We start from the raw sequence: 19,832 nt of genomic DNA, 5'->3' as shown, positions 1-19,832 counted from the left end.
CAAATGGAATAGACAACAGGTGGAAATTATAGGCAATTAGCAAGACACCCCCAATAAAGGACTGGTTTTGCAGGTGGTGACCACAGACCACTTCTCAGTTCCTATGCTTCCTGGCTGATGTTTTGGTCACTTTTGAATGCTGGCGGTGCTTCATGGGTCAGTCATGGTGTGGGGTGGCATTTCTTTGGGGGGCCGCACAGCCCTCCATGTGCTCGCCAGAGGTAGCCTGACTGCCATTAGGTACCGAGATGAGATCCTCAGACCCCTTGTGAGACCATATGCTGGTGCGGTTGGCCCTGGGTTCCTCCTAATGCAAGACAATGCTAGCCCTCATGTGGCTGTAGTGTGTCAGCAGTTCCTGCAAGAGGAAGGCATTGATGCTATGGACTGGCCCGCCCGTTCCCCAGACCTGAATCCAATTGAGCACATCTGGGACATCATGTCTCGCTCCATCCACCAACGCCACGTTGCACCACAGACTGTCCAGGAGTTGGCGGATGCTTTAGTCCAGGTCTGGGAGGAGATCCCTCAGGAGACCATCCGCCACCTCATCAGGAGCATGCCCAGGCGTTGTAGGGAGGTCATACAGGCACGTGGAGGCCACACACACTACTGAGCCTCATTTTGACTTGTTTTAAGGACATTACATCAAAGTTGGTTCAGCCTGTAGTGTGGTTTTCCACTTTAATTTTGAGTGTGACTCCAAATCCAGACCTCCATAAATTTGATTTCCATTGATCATTTTTGTGTGATTTTGTTGTCAGCACATTCAACTATGTAAAGAAAAAAGTATTTAATGAGATTATTTCATTCATTCAGATCTAGGATGTGTTATTTTAGTGTTCCCTTTATTTTTTTGAGCAGTGTATATATATATATCACTATATTAACCCAGCCTGGAGTTCAGGTGGGCCCTGTATGTTTGTATATATATATATATCACTATATTAACCCAGCCTGGAGTTCAGGGGGGCCCTGTATATATATATATCACTATATTAACCCAGCCTGAAGTTCAGGTGGGCCCTGTATGTTTGTATATATATATATATATCACTATATTAACCCAGCCTGGAGTTCAGGGGGGCCCTGTATGTGTGTATATATATATATATCACTATATTAACCCAGCCTGGAGTCCAGGTGGGCCCTGTATATATATATATATATATATCACTATATTAACCCAGCCTGGAGTCCAGGTGGGCCCTGTATATATATATATATATATATATATATCACTATATTAACCCAGCCTGGAGTTCAGGTGGGCCCTGTATATATATATATATATATATATCACTATATTAACCCAGCCTGGAGTCCAGGTGGGCCCTGTATATATATATATATATATATATCACTATATTAACCCAGCCTGGAGTTCAGGTGGGCCCTGTATATATATATATATATATCACTATATTAACCCAGCCTGGAGTTCAGGTGGGCCCTGTATATATATATATATATATATATCACTATATTAACCCAGCCTGGAGTCCAGGTGGGCCCTGTATATATATATATATATATATCACTATATTAACCCAGCCTGGAGTTCAGGTGGGCCCTGTATATATATATATATATATATATATATATATATATATATATATATACACTATATTAACCCAGCCTGGAGTTCAGGCCTTCAGCAAACTAAGGAAAGGAGGGGTCCTCAACACCAATGACAAAATGCCTCCTGTAGCCCAGTTGGTAGAGCATGGCGCTTGCAACGCCAGGTTGTGGGTTCGATTCCCACGGGGGGCCAGTATGAAAAATCTATGCACTCACTAACTGTAAGTCGCTCTGGATAAGAGCGTCTGCTAAATGATTAAAATGTAAAATGTAAAAATCATGGGAAGGGCTTACCAAGAAAAATGTCCAAAATGTCTAATTTGAGGCAGAAAGGAGTTGTAGCAATCAACAAAAAAAGCAGAGATGTATTTATTTTAGCTCACTTTAATCCATTGTACAGGATGAGAACAGTTTGATGTCAAGCTGACCTCTTCCTCAGAGTGACCTGAACATTGCACTTAACTCCTATTTATAGCCTAGTGGCCCATTGAGACACAACAATGTAAGAAAATAATAATAATGTTTCAAGGTAAATGGCAAATTATAACACAACAATAATACTAATAAAAATGTAAGTAATGTATCTCATTAATCAATAGGCCATTTCAAAATATACATAGGTGATATTTGGGTGCCTGTGAAACTGGAGACACAGAGACCCCCCCAAAAAATCAAGGCAACAACATTAAAGAAACTAGGACAGTGAGAAATCATTGTTTAGCCCCTTAGGATCCACAGTGTCTAAGGAGTACTGCCAGAATACCTCTCTTTGTTTTTAGTTTACCTACGATGTCACCTCCTCTTGGTGAAATGTGGAGGTTTTTTTTTTTTTGTCATTTAGCAGACGCTCTTATCCAGAGCGACTTACAGGAGCAATTAGGGTTAAGTGCCTTGCTCAAGGGCACATCGACAGATTTTTCACCTAGTCGGCTCAGGGATTAGAACCAGCGACCTTTCAGTTACTGGCACAACGCTCTTAACCACTAAGCTACCTGCCGCCCCGTGTTCTATGGCTACAAAGTGCAGGGAGGAAGGTGAGCCATGTTTGGCTTCTATGCAGTGGTGGTGCGCCACAGCATAGTGTGTCTTTTACAAATAGCAGCCTTGTGCTCTGTGATGCGGAGTTTCAATGCTCGTTTAGTTTGACCAATATAAATTGATTATGTCACAATGTGCACACACAGTGACCACACACAGTGGCCCCACACAGTGACCACACACAGTGGCCCCACACAGTGACCACACACAGTGGCCCCACACAGTGACCACACACAGTGGCCCCACACAGTGGCCCCACACAGTGACCACACACAGTGGCCCCACACAGTGACCACACACAGTGGCCCCACACAGTGACCACACACAGTGGCCCCACACAGTGACCACACACAGTGGCCCCACACAGTGACCACACACAGTGGCCCCACACAGTGACCACACACAGTGGCCCCACACAGTGGCCTGGGAGCCAAGTGTCATTCTCTACATTTATTACATCTTATCCAGAGCCACTTACAGTTAGTGAGTGCATAAATTTTTTTCATACTGGCCCCCCGTGGGAATCGAACCCACAACCCTGGCGTTGCAAGCGCCATGCTCTACCAACTGGATAAGAGCGTATGCTGAATGACTAAAATGTCAAATGTACTAGAGTTACGTCGAAGTCTTGGGAATTGAACCACCGGTATGTTCTGCTTAAAGTGTCCCGGTTGGTAATTGTCTGCGAGTAAAAGTGTGTTCCTACTCTGCGACTTGCGGAAGATAGTAGACTCCAATTTGATATTGTGGTCAGATGAGTAGAAAATAAATGAACTTAGAGGAGTACCGTTCCAGTACCGTTCCATAAAAGTAGGATGTAATCTTCTCCAAAGGGCCACATTCTGGAAATATGGGTTTTTGTGGAGATCATAAATAAAGGTCTCCTCCCAGTGTTCTATAAAGACATTTGCATAGTTAGGAGTGAATGCAGCTCCAAACGCTGTACACCGAATCTGTTGGTTGAAACTGCCCGCATATTGGAAGTAATTTGATGTGAGTGGTTTTTCAGTGAGAGACAGGATAAAGTTAGATGGAGGTGAAATACACTCCTCTCTAGTGTTGAGATAGTGAGAGCACTTTGTAGCCATAGAAAACGTCCACATTTCACCAAGAGGAGGTCACATCGTACATAAACTAAAACCAGGAGAGGCATTCTGGCAGTACTCCTTAGACACTGTGGATTCTAAGAGGCTAAACGATTTTTACTGTCCTAGTTTCTATAATGTTGTTGCCTTGATTTTTTGGGATCTCTGTGTCTCTGGTTTCACAGACACCCAAAATATCACCTATGTATATTTTGACCTGTCCTAACGATTAACCAGACATTATTTATCTTATTAGCATGATTTTGTGCTATAATTTGCCATTTACAGTTGAAGTCGGAAGTTTACATACACCTTAGCCCAAATACATTTAAACTCAGTTTTTCACAATTCCTGACATTTAATCCTAGTAAAAATTCCCTGTCTTTTTAAACATTCACCATATCTCTTAAACATTACTGGCCTCAAACCATATCTCTTAAACATTACTGGCCTCAAACCATATCTCTTAAACATTACTGGCCTCAAACCATATCTCTTAAACATTACTGGCCTCAAACCATATCTCTTAAACATTACTGGCCTCAAACCATATCTCTTAAACATTACTGGCCTCAAACCATATCTCTTAAACATTACTGGCCTCAAACCATATCTCTTAAACATTACTGGCCTCAAACCATATCTCTTAAACATTACTGGCCTCAAACCATATCTCTTAAACATTACTGGCCTCAAACCATATATCTTAAACATTACTGGCCTCAAACCATATCTCTTAAACATTACTGGCCTCAACCCATATCCTATATCCTTCTTCTACTAATTTATCTGAACACGCCCTATTTTTTAATCATAGCACCATGTCATAGTCCTATTGATATTCCCCTTACATCCCTTAAATAACTCAACACCACTCATCGTCCCCCTTTAAAATATTCCATTTCAAACGTCCGTTACAGCTAAGCCTTACCACAGATAAGCAGCATTTGACATAATCAAAAAAAAATGAAAGTCTGCCTACCTGTTAGTTTGGCTGTAAACTGCATCCTGTTCGTTTAGACGCCAATCTGTTATGATGAGTTTCTAGGGTATCAAGTGATTACGAATGTAAGGATGCACTTAGACACTTTTGATGGGGAGTTCATATAAGATATTTAATATGGTACCATGGTTAGTTATAACAGACATAGCCCTGCCTCTTCCAACTTCATAACTCCAGAACAAAGATCCACTCTCTCTATATATACACTCTGTTACAAGTCTTTCCACGAACATCTGGTAAACCTTCATGGGCACTCCCATTCTTTGATGTTATTACTCTTTACCCCCAAGTCATATATCCTGTCCATCAATCATTTCTAAGATCAACATCAGTAATCTCCTTTGACATAACGGAATGTAGACTCTGTGGCAGCAAACCACTTATCTACTAACTCTCCCCTGGTCCACACAATACTATGACATGACATCATTACAAACTGTATATAACAACGTAACATGGGGTTTGATTTGCTTGCTTATCGATTAGCATTCCCACCACAGTGGCTATTTTTGGTAGCTAGCTAGTTAAACATGACAAACTGGCAAACATGAAAAAGATTATCATCATGTCATGCATGGCTTAGCACATCAGCAATCAACATTAACAGCAGAATGCAACTGTCTCGTTGCGGGATGAAGCAAGCTATAACCGTACCTGTATGTAACTGTCTAGCTAGCTAGCTATATAGCTAACAATAGCTAGCAATGAAAACGATTTTTGATGCAGTTGAGACAATAACGTATGTACATGTAACTATCTTGGCATTTTAAATGTAGACTCTTACCGGTGTATGGATTATGATGATTCAGGGCAGACTGAAACACTTTCAAAATAGTCCTTCCCACTCGGCTTCAAGCAGTCCAGACTGCTTTAGCCACAAAAGACAGAGCTGTGTCGATACCAGCAGCTGTATTTAGGACAACATCAGTGGCGACGTATCATTCAGGGTTAGGGTTTGCTTTATTTGCCTGTTATTCCGGCATTAATACGTGTCACATACAGTGGGGGAAAAATGATTTAGTCAGCCACCAATTGTGCAAGTTCTCCCACTTAAAAAGATGAGAGAGGCCTGTCATTTTCATCATAGGTACACGTCAACTATGACAGACAAAAATGAGAGAAAAAAATTCCAGAAAATCACATTGTAGGATTTTTAATGAATTTATTTGCAAATTATGGTGGAAAATAAGTATTTGGTCACCTACAAACAAGCAAGATTTCTGGCTCTCACAGACCTGTAACTTCTTCTTTAAGAGGCTCCTTTGTCCTCCACTCGTTACCTGTATTAATGGCACCTGTTTGAACTTGTTATCAGTATAAAAGACACCTGTCCACAACCTCAAACAGTCACACTCCAAACTCCACTATGGCCAAGACCAAAGAGCTGTCAAAGGACACCAGAAACAAAATTGTAGACCTGCACCAGGCTGGGAAGACTGAATCTGCAATAGGTAAGCAGCTTGGTTTGAAGAAATCAACTGTGGGAGCAATTATTAGGAAATGGAAGACATACAAGACCACTGATAATCTCCCTCGATCTGGGGCTCCACGCAAGATCTCACCCCGTGGGGTCAAAATGATCACAAGAACGGTGAGCAAAAATCCCAGAACCAGACGGGGGGACCTAGTGAATGACCTGCAGAGAGCTGGGACCAAAGTAACAAAGCCTACCATCAGTAACACACTACGCCGCCAGGGACTCAAATCCTGCAGTGCCAGACGTGTCCCCCTGCTTAAGCCAGTACATGTCCAGGCCCGTCTGAAGTTTGCTAGAGTGCATTTGGATGATCCAGAAGAGGATTGGGAGAATGTCATATGGTCAGATGAAACCAAAATATAACTTTTTGGTAAAAACTCAACTCGTCGTGTTTGGAGGACAAAGAATGCTGAGTTGCATCCAAAGAACACCATACCTACTGTGAAGCATGGGGGTGGAAACATCATGCTTTGGGGCTGTTTTTTCTGCAAAGGGACCAGGACGACTGATCCGTGTAAAGGAAAGAATGAATGGGGCCATGTATCGTGAGATTTTGAGTGAAAACCTCCTTCCATCAGCAAGGGCATTGAAGACGAAACGTGGCTGGGTCTTTCAGCATGACAATGATCCCAAACACACCGCCCGGGCAACAAAGGAGTGGCTTCGTAAGAAGCATTTCAAGGTCCTGGAGTGTCCTAGCCAGTCTCCAGATCTCAACCCCATAGAAAATCTTTGGAGGGAGTTGAAAGTCTGTGTTGCCCAGCGACAGCCCCAAAACATCACTGCTCTAGAGGAGATCTGCATGGAGGAATGGGCCAAAATACCAGCAACAGTGTGTGAAAACCTTGTGAAGACTTACAGAAAACGTTTGACCTGTGTCATTGCCAACAAAGGGTATATAACAAAGTATTGAGAAACTTTTGTTATTGACCAAATACTTATTTTCCACCATAATTTGCAAATAAATTCATTAAAATCCTACAATGTGTTTTTCTGGATTTTTTTCCCTCATTTTGTCTGTCATAGTTGACGTGTACCTATGATGAAAATTACAGGCCTCTCTCATCTTTTTAAGTGGGAGAACTTGCACAATTTGTGGCTGAATAAATACTTTTTTCCCCCACTGTATCAGTTTGCAAACAATGTAAAAAAAACAAAAAAAAACAAGAAGTGAGTTAATAAAGCTGCATACAAACATGGCCTCTTTTTTGCTTTCTTGAGTAAGGCAGCTCCAAAATGCAGGTGTTTCAGCCTAGCTCAGTGCTTTCTGTGGTGGTGGGGCAGCCAGCGGAAATACGGAGCGTAGGGGTTAGTAATGTTCTCTAGTTGCGCCGTGATTGGCTCAGTGTTCTGTCACTCATGGGGACACTATGTTGCAGCAAAATCTACAGGGAGAGCTCGAAAATTCAAGCCCCTTGGGTTACATTAGAAGTGCCCATCCAAGAAGGCTCAAGGTCATTGGCCACAGATATAATCACATCAAATCACATTATATCTACAGTAGCTTTGATTGGACTGATCAGGTCAACATCATACTTTCAAAATCTTAGCTAGCAAGCATCATCATGAATCAAGTCAACAAGCTACTGGCAAATCCTTTTCAATCCTTGTCATGTGAAGAGAAATTAGAGATAAAATGTATCGGTGCTAATCAGCCATTGGACATAAACATTACACAACAAGTCGGAAATTGCAAATTCAACAATGAGTGGTTTGGAAGGAAGCAGTGGATAACTGCAAGCATCTGAAAGCAATCACTATTTTGCTTCCCCTGCCTGCTATTCAGTGGAGAGGGTGTGTGGTCCAAGTATGGGTTTAAGGATTTAAAACATCTGTCTGAAAGGGTCTCAAAACATGAGAATTGTGCATCACATATAGACAACGCTGTTAAACTCGGATTACTGGGGGAATCAAACTTTGTGGCTCAGCTAGACACCGCATATAGATGCGCCATCAACCTTCACAACCAGCAAACGGAGGAGAATAGGTATGTGCTTGCCAGAATTATAGCATGCATTAAATTGTGTGGCAATTGTGAGACAGCACTGCGGGGCCATGACCAGTCGGCCGACTCCTTGAACCTAGGCGTTTTCAGGTGTATTTTTGAGGCCATGCGTGAAGGAGATTACAGGCTACAAAGGCATTATGACGACCGACCAATTTCTAAGGGTACATCAAGCACGATCCAAAACGAACTTTTGGATTGTATGTATGAAGTGTACAGAGAAGCTATAGCTAAGGAGGTGTCTGAGACTCCTTTTGCAGACGAGACCACTGACGTCTCCTGTAAATCACAGATGGTAATAGTGCTGCGCTACATGTCACCAGACAACAGTGTGTGTGAGAGAGGTTTTTGTAGAGGTGAAGGACAACACTGGTGTTGGCCTCTCCAACACCATCAAACAAGTCCTAGCGCCACTGAATGTCAAGGAGAAGCTGGTTGCACAAACCTACGACAGGGCAGCGGGGATGAGTGGTAATGTACGTGGTGTCCAAACGCTACTGAAGGATTCCTTTCCGACCGCAGAACTCCAGTGTGCTACCAAGCTATGGCCTGTGGGCAACCAGGAGAAGTTGAAAAGGGAGCTGTTCACTGTCTACCGGCATCCTAAGCTGCACACTGGGAAAGCACTTTCTCTATTGAAATCACTCCACGAGAACAATCTGCAGGAGGCCTTGTCTGAGACGTCTCTCTTCTCAAAATCATCATCACCACTCCGATGACAACCGCCGAGTCAGAGAGAAACCGTTCCACCCTTGAAAAGGATATAAACCTTCATATGCAACTCCATGGGCCAGAAAATGTTAAATGCATTGGCCATGCTGTCAATCCAGCACGACTTCATCCAGAGAATGCCAGACTTTGATGACAAAGAAATTTAGAAGTTTTCCCACAAGAAGGACCGCCGTGCCAACTTCCTGTTCAAGTGAGCACAGCACAACAATTGTGAGTCCATAAATATGTCTAGTGTGCTGCTGCATAAGTGATGTAATATGCCAGGGAGATATGTATACTGTAGCTAAGCAAGTAATACTACGTGTATGTTGTGTAGTAAGCTGTTAGTTGCCCATGTGCCTCACCCTAAGAATGTGGTCCCTTTCCCCCATTAGAACTTAGCCTACTGTTCTGACTTGGTGGTGCACATTTAGCCTATAGCCTGTTTTAGAGAAATCTCATCTTCGAATATTGTAACAGCTTTCATCGTCTGCTTACGTGCCCCTGTTAATTTAGCCTACTGTTCGGAGTTGGTGTAAAGGGAGACTACTGTAAGAACGGCCCATGTTCTGAATTATGTCGCTGTCCATTTCCAAAGTGCTGAACGAATAGGCATATAGCCTACTGTTCTGACTTGGTAGTGAACGTGTAACCTATAGCCTGTTTTAGAGAAATGTCATCATCGAATATTGTAAGAGCTTTCATTGTCTGCTTATATGCCCTCTTTATTTATCATATGGTTCTGACTTGGTGTACAGGGAGAATACTGTAAGAAAGGCCCATGTTCTGAATTATGTAAAAAATGTTTTTTCAAAAGTGCTGAACAAATAGGCCACATCCGTCTCATATCTTAATCGAAATTACGGCTTGCCTCTTAACATTTACATTTTAGTCATTTAGCAGACGCTCTTATCCAGAGCAACTTACAGTTAGTGAGTGCATACATTTTTCATACTGGCCCCCCGTGGGAATCGAACCCACAACCCTGGCGTTGCAAGCGCCATGCTCTACCGACTGAGCTACAGGAGGCCCTCTTAACGCCTTATCGTCACATATGCCATAGTTTGTACATCTGCATTGTTAAATTGCTTACATAGGTCTATCTCATTAGTAGCTTATTAATACTTTTAGGCAATGTTAGAATGATGCATTTAATTCTTTTTCTTACTTTGTGTGTTATAATTAGTTCTGGTGCTTTAGAAGAGGGTGGTAAGTTACAGACCCAACAACATTATATTATAGTATCCATTATATTGTCGCTGTCCATTTAAAATTGCTGAACGAATAGGCCTACCTCATCGCAGCTCGTTTGCTTGCACTTGCTTATACTTAAGAGCTAAGTGGTAATTATATAAGAACAAACATTGTGAATTTACTGAAAATAAATGTAATAATGTTTGTGTGTGGTTCAAAAGTCAAAACTCATGTCGACATTCACTATTATTGAAGGAGAATGCGTTTCTTAACCAGTTACACAAATCCACAAGGAGTCAGTAGAAACCATATTTATTTAAGCAAGTGTAGTGTATTAGGATTATGTCTTTGTTAATGTTTTTCATGTGGAACTGAACGGATGTTTATTTTAGTTCAAAAGTAGCCATTTGTAGGGTGACGCCCCAGGGGAGACAGGTGATTGGACAGCAGAGGGAGCAACCCATATTTTTGCATTGTTTATAAGTATATGCTGGAGGCAGAGGGGGTTAGAGCAGACATTACAATTCGAGGACACTGCTCTCCGGGTGATCTTGACACCTGTAACTCATGCTGAAAGCTTGTGATATGAATAAACTTATGATCAAAGGTTCAGTATGAGCGGACTCCTTTGTTTGACAGCAATGAGCACCAGCATCGACGCGATATACTACACAAGTCCGCCATAAACTCCACTGTCGGGACAGCTTTATGTAGACCCTAAACGTTTGTGGGCACCGTTTGTCACCGTTATAGTGCATTTAATGTATTGTTTAGAGTTGTGTAGTGGCTTCGCTGGCATGCATCTAAAAATAAATGTTGTTTGCCCCACCAAGATTGACATGTTAAAATCGCTACACTTTGCATGTAGTCCATGATGAAAATATGAGTAAAACCAATGGATCTTTCAAATATCCGCGGTAGCAGAGAGGAGGATGTGCCATTTGACAGAGAAGCCTTCCACTTCACTAGCATAATGGACTCTTTCTCGTGAATGTCCCAGCCCCCTTATTATCTCAACCAATAATTGCTTCTTCTTCGATGAGGTTTAACGGCGGTTGGCATCCAATACATGTTGCATTACCGTCCCCTACTAGACTGGAGTATAACTCCCTTATACTTTGCTTGAAAAAATAAACAAAATACACAAATACCCTACCATCTAACACTCACTAAAGAAAATAAAAAATAAAACACCACCCTACTCTATTTGTATCTATTTAACAAGTCTCGCACACCCAATTACCTCTCTGCAGCTGCCACCACAACCTCAATCTTCTGCGACTTACGTTCCATCCCTGCAGTACAGTTGATAACCATTGCTATAAATGCTAAAAGTCCAATCTTACTGAAACATATATCACTTGTTGGCTTATCCATCTGTACTGGTACAGATCTACTACTCACACCACTCCTCTCAGGATCCCTCACTCTTTACCCATCTACTTCTACTTTCTTCACTGCCTCAGCATACAACACCTTCTGCACTACTCTAACCCTGGAAACCTCAACCTGCCTCTCTCCCACCGGACATTTCTGATTCCCAGCCCCATGGGCACCCCTACAATTAACACATACCACTACTTTCCCCAATGCTACACATTATATACAGTGAGGGAAAAAAGTATTTGATCCCCTGCTGATTTTGTACGTTTGCCCACTGACAAAGAAATGATCAGTCTATAATTTTAATGGTAGGTTTATTTGAACAGTGAGAGACAGAATAACAACAAAAAAATCCAGAAAAACGCATTTCATAAATGTTATAAATTGATTTGCATTTTAATGAGGGAAATAAGTATTTGACCCCCTCTCAATCAGAAAGATTTCTGGCTCCCAGGTAACGAGCTGAGATTAGGAGCACACTCTTAAAGGGAGTGCTCCTAATCTCAGTTTGTTACCTGTATAAAAGACACCTGTCCACAGAAGCAATCAATCAATCAGATTCCAAACTCTCCACCATGGCCAAGACCAAAGAGCTCTCCAAGGATGTCAGGGACAAGATTGTAGACCTACACAAGGCTGGAATGAGCTACAAGACCATCGCCAAGCAGCTTGGTGAAAAGGTGACAACAGTTGGTGCGATTATTCGCAAATGGATGAAACACAAAATAACTGTCAATCTCCCTCGGCCTGGGGCTCCATTCAAGATCTCACCTCGTGGAGTTGCAATGATCATGAGAACGGAGAGGAATCAGCCCAGAACTACACGGGAGGATCTTGTTAATGATCTCAAGGCAGCTGGGACCATAGTCACCAAGAAAACAATTGGTAACACACTACGCCGTGAAGGACTGAAATCCTGCAGCGCCCGCAAGGTCCCCCTGCTCAAGAAAGCACATATACAGGCCCATTTGAAGTTTGCAAATTAACATCTGAATGATTCAGAGGAGAACTGGGTGAAAGTGTTGTGGTCAGATGAGACCAAAATCGAGCTCTTTGGCATCAACTCAACTCACCGTGTTTGGAGGAGGAGGAATGCTGCCTATGACCCCAAGAACACCCTCCACACCATCAAACATGGAGGTGGAAACATTATGCTTTGGGTGTGTTTTTCTGCTAAGGGGACAGGACAACTTCAACGCATCAAAGGGACGATGGACGGGGCCATGTACCGTCAAATCTTGGGTGAGAACCTCCTTCCCTCAGCCAGGGCATTGAAAATGGGTCGTGGATGGGTATTCCAGCATGACAATGACCCAAAACTCACGGCCAAGGCCACAAAGGAGTGGCTCAAGAAGAAGCACATTAAGGTCCTGGAGTGGCCTAGCCAGTCTCCAGACCTTAATCCCATAGAAAATCTGTGGAGGGAGCTGAAGGTTCGAGTTGCCAAACGTCAGCCTCGAAACCTTAATGACTTGGAGAAGATCTGCAAAGAGGAGTGGGACAAACCTGGTGGCCAACTACAAGAAACGTCTGACCTCTGTGATTGCCAACAAGGGTTTTGCCACCAAGTACTAAGTCATGTTTTGCAGAGGGGTCAAATACTTATTTCCCTCATTAAAATGGAAATCCATTTATAACATTTTTGACATACGTTTTTCTGGATTTTTGTTGTTGTTATTCTGTCTCTCACTGTTCAAATAAACCTACCATTAAAATTATAGATTGATCATTTCTTTGTCAGTGGGCAAACGTACAAAATCAGCAGGGGATCAAATACTTTTTTCCCTCACTGTATATCCTAACATCACTTTGTTGGGCAAAGACTCAACATCAAAACTCAAAAGAACAGACAACGACTCTTCTGTTTCACCACTCACGCCACCCTGTCTGCGTCGCACCAAACAACGAGCATCACAAACACTGGGAATCTTCTCCTTCAGTTGGTCAACTTTCACATTTACCGCTACCCCAGTAAACACTCCTTTCAATGGCGCCCTTTTCTTGAGAGCAAAACAATTAATATCTCTTGTCCCCATTCGTTTAGCACGGAGCGCCTGCTCCCTCTAACCAGCAGAAACACAAACAATTATCACTAGACCACTTCTGGTTACCCTCACCGATTCCACTATACCCAACGCTTTTTTCACCCATCTTGAAACCACAAATGGATCAGCCAAAAGGCAAGGGTCCACTTTTTCCAAAACTTCCCTCCTACTGTCACAGACTCATCTTTATCCTGACCCTCGGTGCAAGCCTCGGGCTCCTAGAATTTCACCACACCTACCACCTCCGATCCTTCACCCTCATTCACTTCCATTTCTCCTCCTGTCTTCAGCTCACTCTGCTACACTTTTACTCTCATCTGTTAACACTTTCTACCATTCTTCTTTAACAAACCATCTCCCTTTTTCCCACAATTTTTTACTGACTCAATCTCACCCTCTTCCTCTCTCTCTCTCTCTCAGACCTCCTCTGCCTCTCTTTTCCCCTTCCATTCCTCCTCCGTATTCCAAGTATACGTTTCCTTATGATAATACTGCACTCCTCCTGACATACATCTTGTTCTTGCCTTCTCAAGGGACGCCATTTAACCGTCTGTCACAATCTGCGTCATACGCCCAGCTTTCTGTAACGGGTCACATTAATGTGCTCCTGAACTGGTCGTGAAGGTAGGAAGCAAGGGTAATAATGTGTTGGAGTGAAAAGTGGTGATGGGAAGAAGATTAAAAGTCGTGTCCCAGGTGCTTATGCTAGGTTGAGGGGAGTCATCACTGGGGTCCCAATATCTATGTCCATAGATGATATTAAAGATAATGTGAAGGGAGGAAGAGTGATTGAGGCCAAAATGTTGATCAGTAGGAAAGAGGCTCAAATAAGTTAAAGCTTATCAGTGCTGCTGAGGTTTGAGAAGGTTTTGCCTGGAAAAGTACAGATAGATTCCTTAGTTTCAATGTCAGAGAATCTGTCCCATCCCCCATTGTGGTGTTTTAAATGGCAAAGAAAGGGACATGTAGCTGTTCAATGTAAAGGAAGGAAAAGATGTGCCAAGTGTGGAGGGGAACATGATTACGTTGAGGGGAACATGATTACCATGCACTTAAAGGTTTGTTTGCTGACTGCCATAATACCATAGAAGGAGATGAACTGGTGTGGTGGTGGCGGCGGTAATGTAGCATTAGTCGGCAGCAGAATCTAGTACGGACCGGAAGTTAGACCGGAAGCAGGAAGACACTAATGTAGCTAGCTGGTATCTAACCATGCATATTTGATTTATTGTACAGGTAAATATTGTCAATACTACCACAGGTTTCTAACTGAGTTGTCGAATAGCTTTGTATGGAAAGTAATCCGCTAGCTAATGTGGCCTCGTGGTGATTCTGGGATTTGAGAAGAATCTGCTTTAGTTTAATTCGATGACCCAAATCATTCATAGGAAACTATTTCTGAAGAATTCACGCTGGATGAGGTGAGAATGACTGTAGCTAATGCTAAACCAGTCGGGATGGCTATGCCTAAAGTATTAGCTAGTTAGCTAATTCAGTTATCTATTTATTAAAGCGGCAAACAGCAGTTGATCAATCACAAAAGCGTCGTGCCTCCCCTCATAAAAGCTGATAAAAAGCTGAGGGGCGGGCTGAAGAAATGTAACCACTCTCAAATTCATAGACAGAGCTATTGATGCAAGGACTGACCATCCATGATATCAAAGTGATAGTTTTAACCATGTTTTGAGGCTATATAGTGTTTGTTTACATTTACTTTGTTTACAAACATCAGAGTAAAACAAGTTTATATTTTTTGTTTCTATTGGGGCACCACAGTTGAACTAAGCTCTAATCTAATCTCCATAGACAAACATTGGTAGTAGAATGGCCCGTACTGAAGAGCTCAACTGCCCCGGTCAACTGTAAGTGCTGTTATTGTGTAGTGGCAACGTCTAGGAGCAACAACAGCTCAGCCGCGAAGTGGTAGGCCACACAAGCTCACAGAAAGGGACTGCCGAGTGCTGTAGCGCGTATAAATCGTCTGTCCTCAGTTGCAACACTCATTACCGAGTTCCAAACTACCTCTGAAAGTAACATCAGCACAACTGTTCGTTGGGAGCTTCATGAAATGGGTTTCCATGGCCGAGCAGCTGCACACAAGCCTAAGATCACCATGCACAATGCCAAGTGTTGGTTGGAGTGGTGTAAAGCTTGCCGCCATTGGAGCAGTGGAAATGCATTTTCTGGAGTGATGAATCACCCCACACCATCTGGCAGTCCGACAGACGAATCTGGGTTTGGCGGATGCGAGGAGAACACTACCTGCCCAAATATATAGTGCCAACTGGAAAGTTTGGTGGTGGAGGAATAATGGTTCGGGCCCCATAGTTCCAGTGAAGGGAAATCTTAGTGCTACAGCTTACAATGACATTCTAGACGATTCTGTGCTTCCAACTTTTGGCAACAGTTTGGGGAAGGCCGTTTCCTGTTTCAGCATGACATTGCCCCCATGCACAAAGTGAGGCCATATTAATGCCCATGATTTTGGAATGAGATGTTTGACGAGCAGGTGTCCACATACATAGTGTATGAGAAATCCAATAAAATTATCAAAAGACACCAAACCAACCCCGCCAATCTCACCCTAACAACCAGTGTACAGTATTAGTTCTCTATGTCTGACAAGTAGTACGAAGCTATGGCTTGGAGTATTGCTTCTCCGTACTATGTAATGAATTCCCTGTAAATCTGGTAATGTTTCCCCCCCATTTCAGAGAAATTAGCCATTGAAATAGCTTGCATTATTTACCATACATTGGCAATTCTCATATGAAGACTTTTCCTACAAGCCCAAAACATTGATGGAGAAATGGGCTAGTGACTGAAATACTGTGACAACTCTAATAAAATAGTAGAATTATAAACCATTCCATGGCAGTCATAACACTTAAAAGGGTATTGGCAAAAGGTATTGGTTTTCTACCCAAAGTTGCAAAGAAAATGTTGTGATCCATTACATAAACACAAGAGACCAGAAAAAATGGATGAACAGGTGTGGCAGTAGCAGGCACAGTGGCATCTAGTGGGCAAAACCGGGTACTTCCACAATTTATGGTAAATAATGCAAGCAACTTCAATGGCAACATTTTCTGAACAGGGAATAAAATAACATCACCAGATTCACAGGGAATGCATTACAAAGGATAAAGAAGCAATACTCCAAGCCGCAGTTCTTGTCAGACAGAGAACTGATACTGTACACTGGTTGTTTGGGTGAGATTGGCATGGGGGTCTGTGGGTGGCTTTTGACAATTTTATTGGATATTCGGTACTATATTTATTGAAGATCATATGAATCCCTTAAATGAAATGGCCAATTTGGGTGCAATCAATTAGCTTAATTTCTCAGAGCTCAAATTACATTTGAACAAATTAATGTTTCAGGAATGCTATTCTTATCTGTTTCTAACTACAGAAATGATTTCAGCACAATCTGAGAGGGCGGGTGTTCAAAGCCTCTTTCTTGTGTTTTTTTTTAGGTTGAATGACCCCCCTTATTTTCCTGTTGAAACAGGAGAGAGTCCTAACTCCAGCTCTAGTGATGAGGCATCAGCAGAACCTGAACAACACCAGGAGAATCCTACAGCTAAGAAGCCTTGGCGATGCCCAGAATGTGGAATAGAGATCGCTCACCCATCTAATATCAACAGACACCTGAGAACACACACAAATCCTGCTAAGGAGTCTTCTGTCTGTCCAGTATGTGGAAAATACTTTGTTCACCCCTCCAAACTGAAGAGACACCCTGAACACACACAGGAGAGAAGCCTTACCAGTGCTCTGTGTGCGGGAAGCGATTCACACTGAAGCCCCACCGGGAAAGACATCAGATGACCCACCCTGGAGAGAAGCAACCAGACGCGACAAAGAAGCATCCGTGCTCCGATTGCAGAAAGGAATGTTTCTCTGCATATGAACTGAAGATGCACATGAGAAAGCACACAGGGGAGAGACCTCACCAGTGCTCCTACTGCGAGATGAGCTTCGGCTGTAAGGGAACTCTATCGAGACACGTACGACGCCATACAGGAGCACCCACACCAAAACCTTACCAATGCTCACAGTGTGGGAAGAAATACGAGTCACCATCGAGGCTCAGGCAGCATCAGACTATGCACACTGGAGAGAAACCTTACGAGTGCTCTGATTGCCGGAAGGGTTTCGCTTGGACCGAAGGTCTTCGAAAATACCAATGCAGCCATGCCAGTAACCCTAGCAACCAAGGAACACTGGAAAGTCCAGATACAGTGTCGTCAAGCAGTCAAACTATCAGGCTGAATATCAAGATCGAAGATGAGGAGCTGCCAATTAATGTTAAAGAGGAGGAGGAGGAAATTGGTGTTTTCGTCAATGCTGATAGAGAGAAACCTTATCAGTGCACCACCTGTCAGAAGAGCTTCGTTCACCCTAGCTCTCTAGCAAGACACAAACAATCCCACACTAGTGCAACGAAGTACCGCTGCTCAGAATGTGGGAAGGAATTCAGCCAATCGTGGACTTTCAAGATACACATGCAATAGCACACCGGAGAGAAATCGTCCCACTGCTGTCAGTGTGACAAGAGTTTCTCAGCTTCGGCACTCCTCAGAAGACACCAGAGAGTTCACACTAGGGTGAAACCTTACCCTCTCTCTGCAGAAATAAATTATCCTCATCAGCAAACCATGCCTTGAATTCTAAATAAATCACAGACAGTGTCACTAGCAAAGCACCCCCACTCAATCACACCTCCTCCTCCATGCTTCACTATGGGAACCACACATGCGGAGATCATCCGTTCACCTACTCTTACAAAGACACGGCGGTTGGAACCAACAATCTCACATTTGGACTCATCAGACCAAAGGACAGATTTCCACCGGTCTAATGTCCATTGCTCGTGTTTCTTGGCCCAAGCAGATCTCTTCTTCTTTTGGCATTCCTTTAGTAGTGGTTTCTTTGCAGCAATTCGACAATGAAGGCCTGATTCACGCAGTCTCCTCTGAACAGTTGATGTTGAGATGTGTCTGTTACTTGAACTCTGCAGCCCAAATAAATGCTTCACAATCTGAGGTGCAATTTACTCTAATGAATTTATCTTCTGCAGAAGAGGTAACTCTGGGTCTTCCTTTCCTGTGGCGGTCCTCATGAGAGCCAGTTTCATCATAGCGCTTGATGGTTTTTGCGACTGAAGAAATTTTCAAAGTTCTTGAAATGTTCCGGATTGACTGACCTTCATGTCTTAAAGTAATGATGGACTGCCATTTCTCTTTGCTTATTTGAGCTGTTCTTGCCATAATATGGCTATTTTCTGTATACCCCCCCCTACCTTGTCACAACATAACTGATTGGCTCAAACGCATTAAGAAGGAAAGAAATTCCACAAATTAACTTTTAACAAGGCACACCTGTTAATTGAAATGCATTCCAGGTGACTACCTTATGAAGCTGGTTGAGAGAATGCCAAGAGTGTGCAAAACTGTCATCAAGGCAAAGGGTGGCTACTTTGAAGAATCTCAAATATAAAATATATTTTGATTTGTTTAACACTTTTTTTTTTGGTTATTACATGATTCCATATGTGTTATTTCATAGTTTTGATGTCTTCACTGTTATTCTACAATGTAGCAAATAGTAAAAATAATGAAAAACCCTGGAATGAGTAGGTGTGTCCAAACTGTTGACTGGTTCTGTATATTAAAGTGTGTTTTCGTATGAATGTACTTTACCATATCGGTTTTCTACTTATTTGATGCCGAAGAAGAAGCAGGAAGCCGAAAAGTTACGTTTCATTAGAACTACACACATAAACTACAACTCCCAACAGCTGTGTATGTCTATCTTTCGAGAGTTTGCAGCAGGGGAGAACAACTGCCCCCTCTCATTGAGGATTTCAAGGCCGACCAGGGTACTGCAGGCATTTTTTTTCAGAAAGTAGGATTCCCCCAGTATAGTCATTTGGAGTATGGCAATCTTCAAGGTCAATATTCGTTGATATAATTATTTTTTTGCTACACAATGTGACCAATATTTGCTTCTATTTCACCAGAAGTATGTCCTTGAACCAGGGGTGGAAAAAGTACCCAATGGTCATACTTGAGTAAAAGTAAAGATACCTTAATAGAAAATGACTCAAGTAAAAGTGAAAGTCACCCAGTAAAATTCTACTTGAGTAAAAGTCTAAAAGTATTTGGTTTAAAATATACTTAAGTATCAAAAGTATATGTAATTGATAAAATTTACTTAAGTATCAAAAGTAAAAGTAAAAGTATAAATCATTTCAAATTCCTTATAGTAAGCATACCAGACGGCACCATTTTCTTGTTGTTTT

This window comes from Coregonus clupeaformis, unplaced genomic scaffold, assembly GCF_020615455.1.
Source record: "Coregonus clupeaformis isolate EN_2021a unplaced genomic scaffold, ASM2061545v1 scaf0704, whole genome shotgun sequence".
Lineage (NCBI taxonomy): Eukaryota > Metazoa > Chordata > Actinopteri > Salmoniformes > Salmonidae > Coregonus > Coregonus clupeaformis.
The sequence above is the reverse complement of the archived record's forward strand: the minus strand, read 5'-3'. Positions refer to the sequence as shown.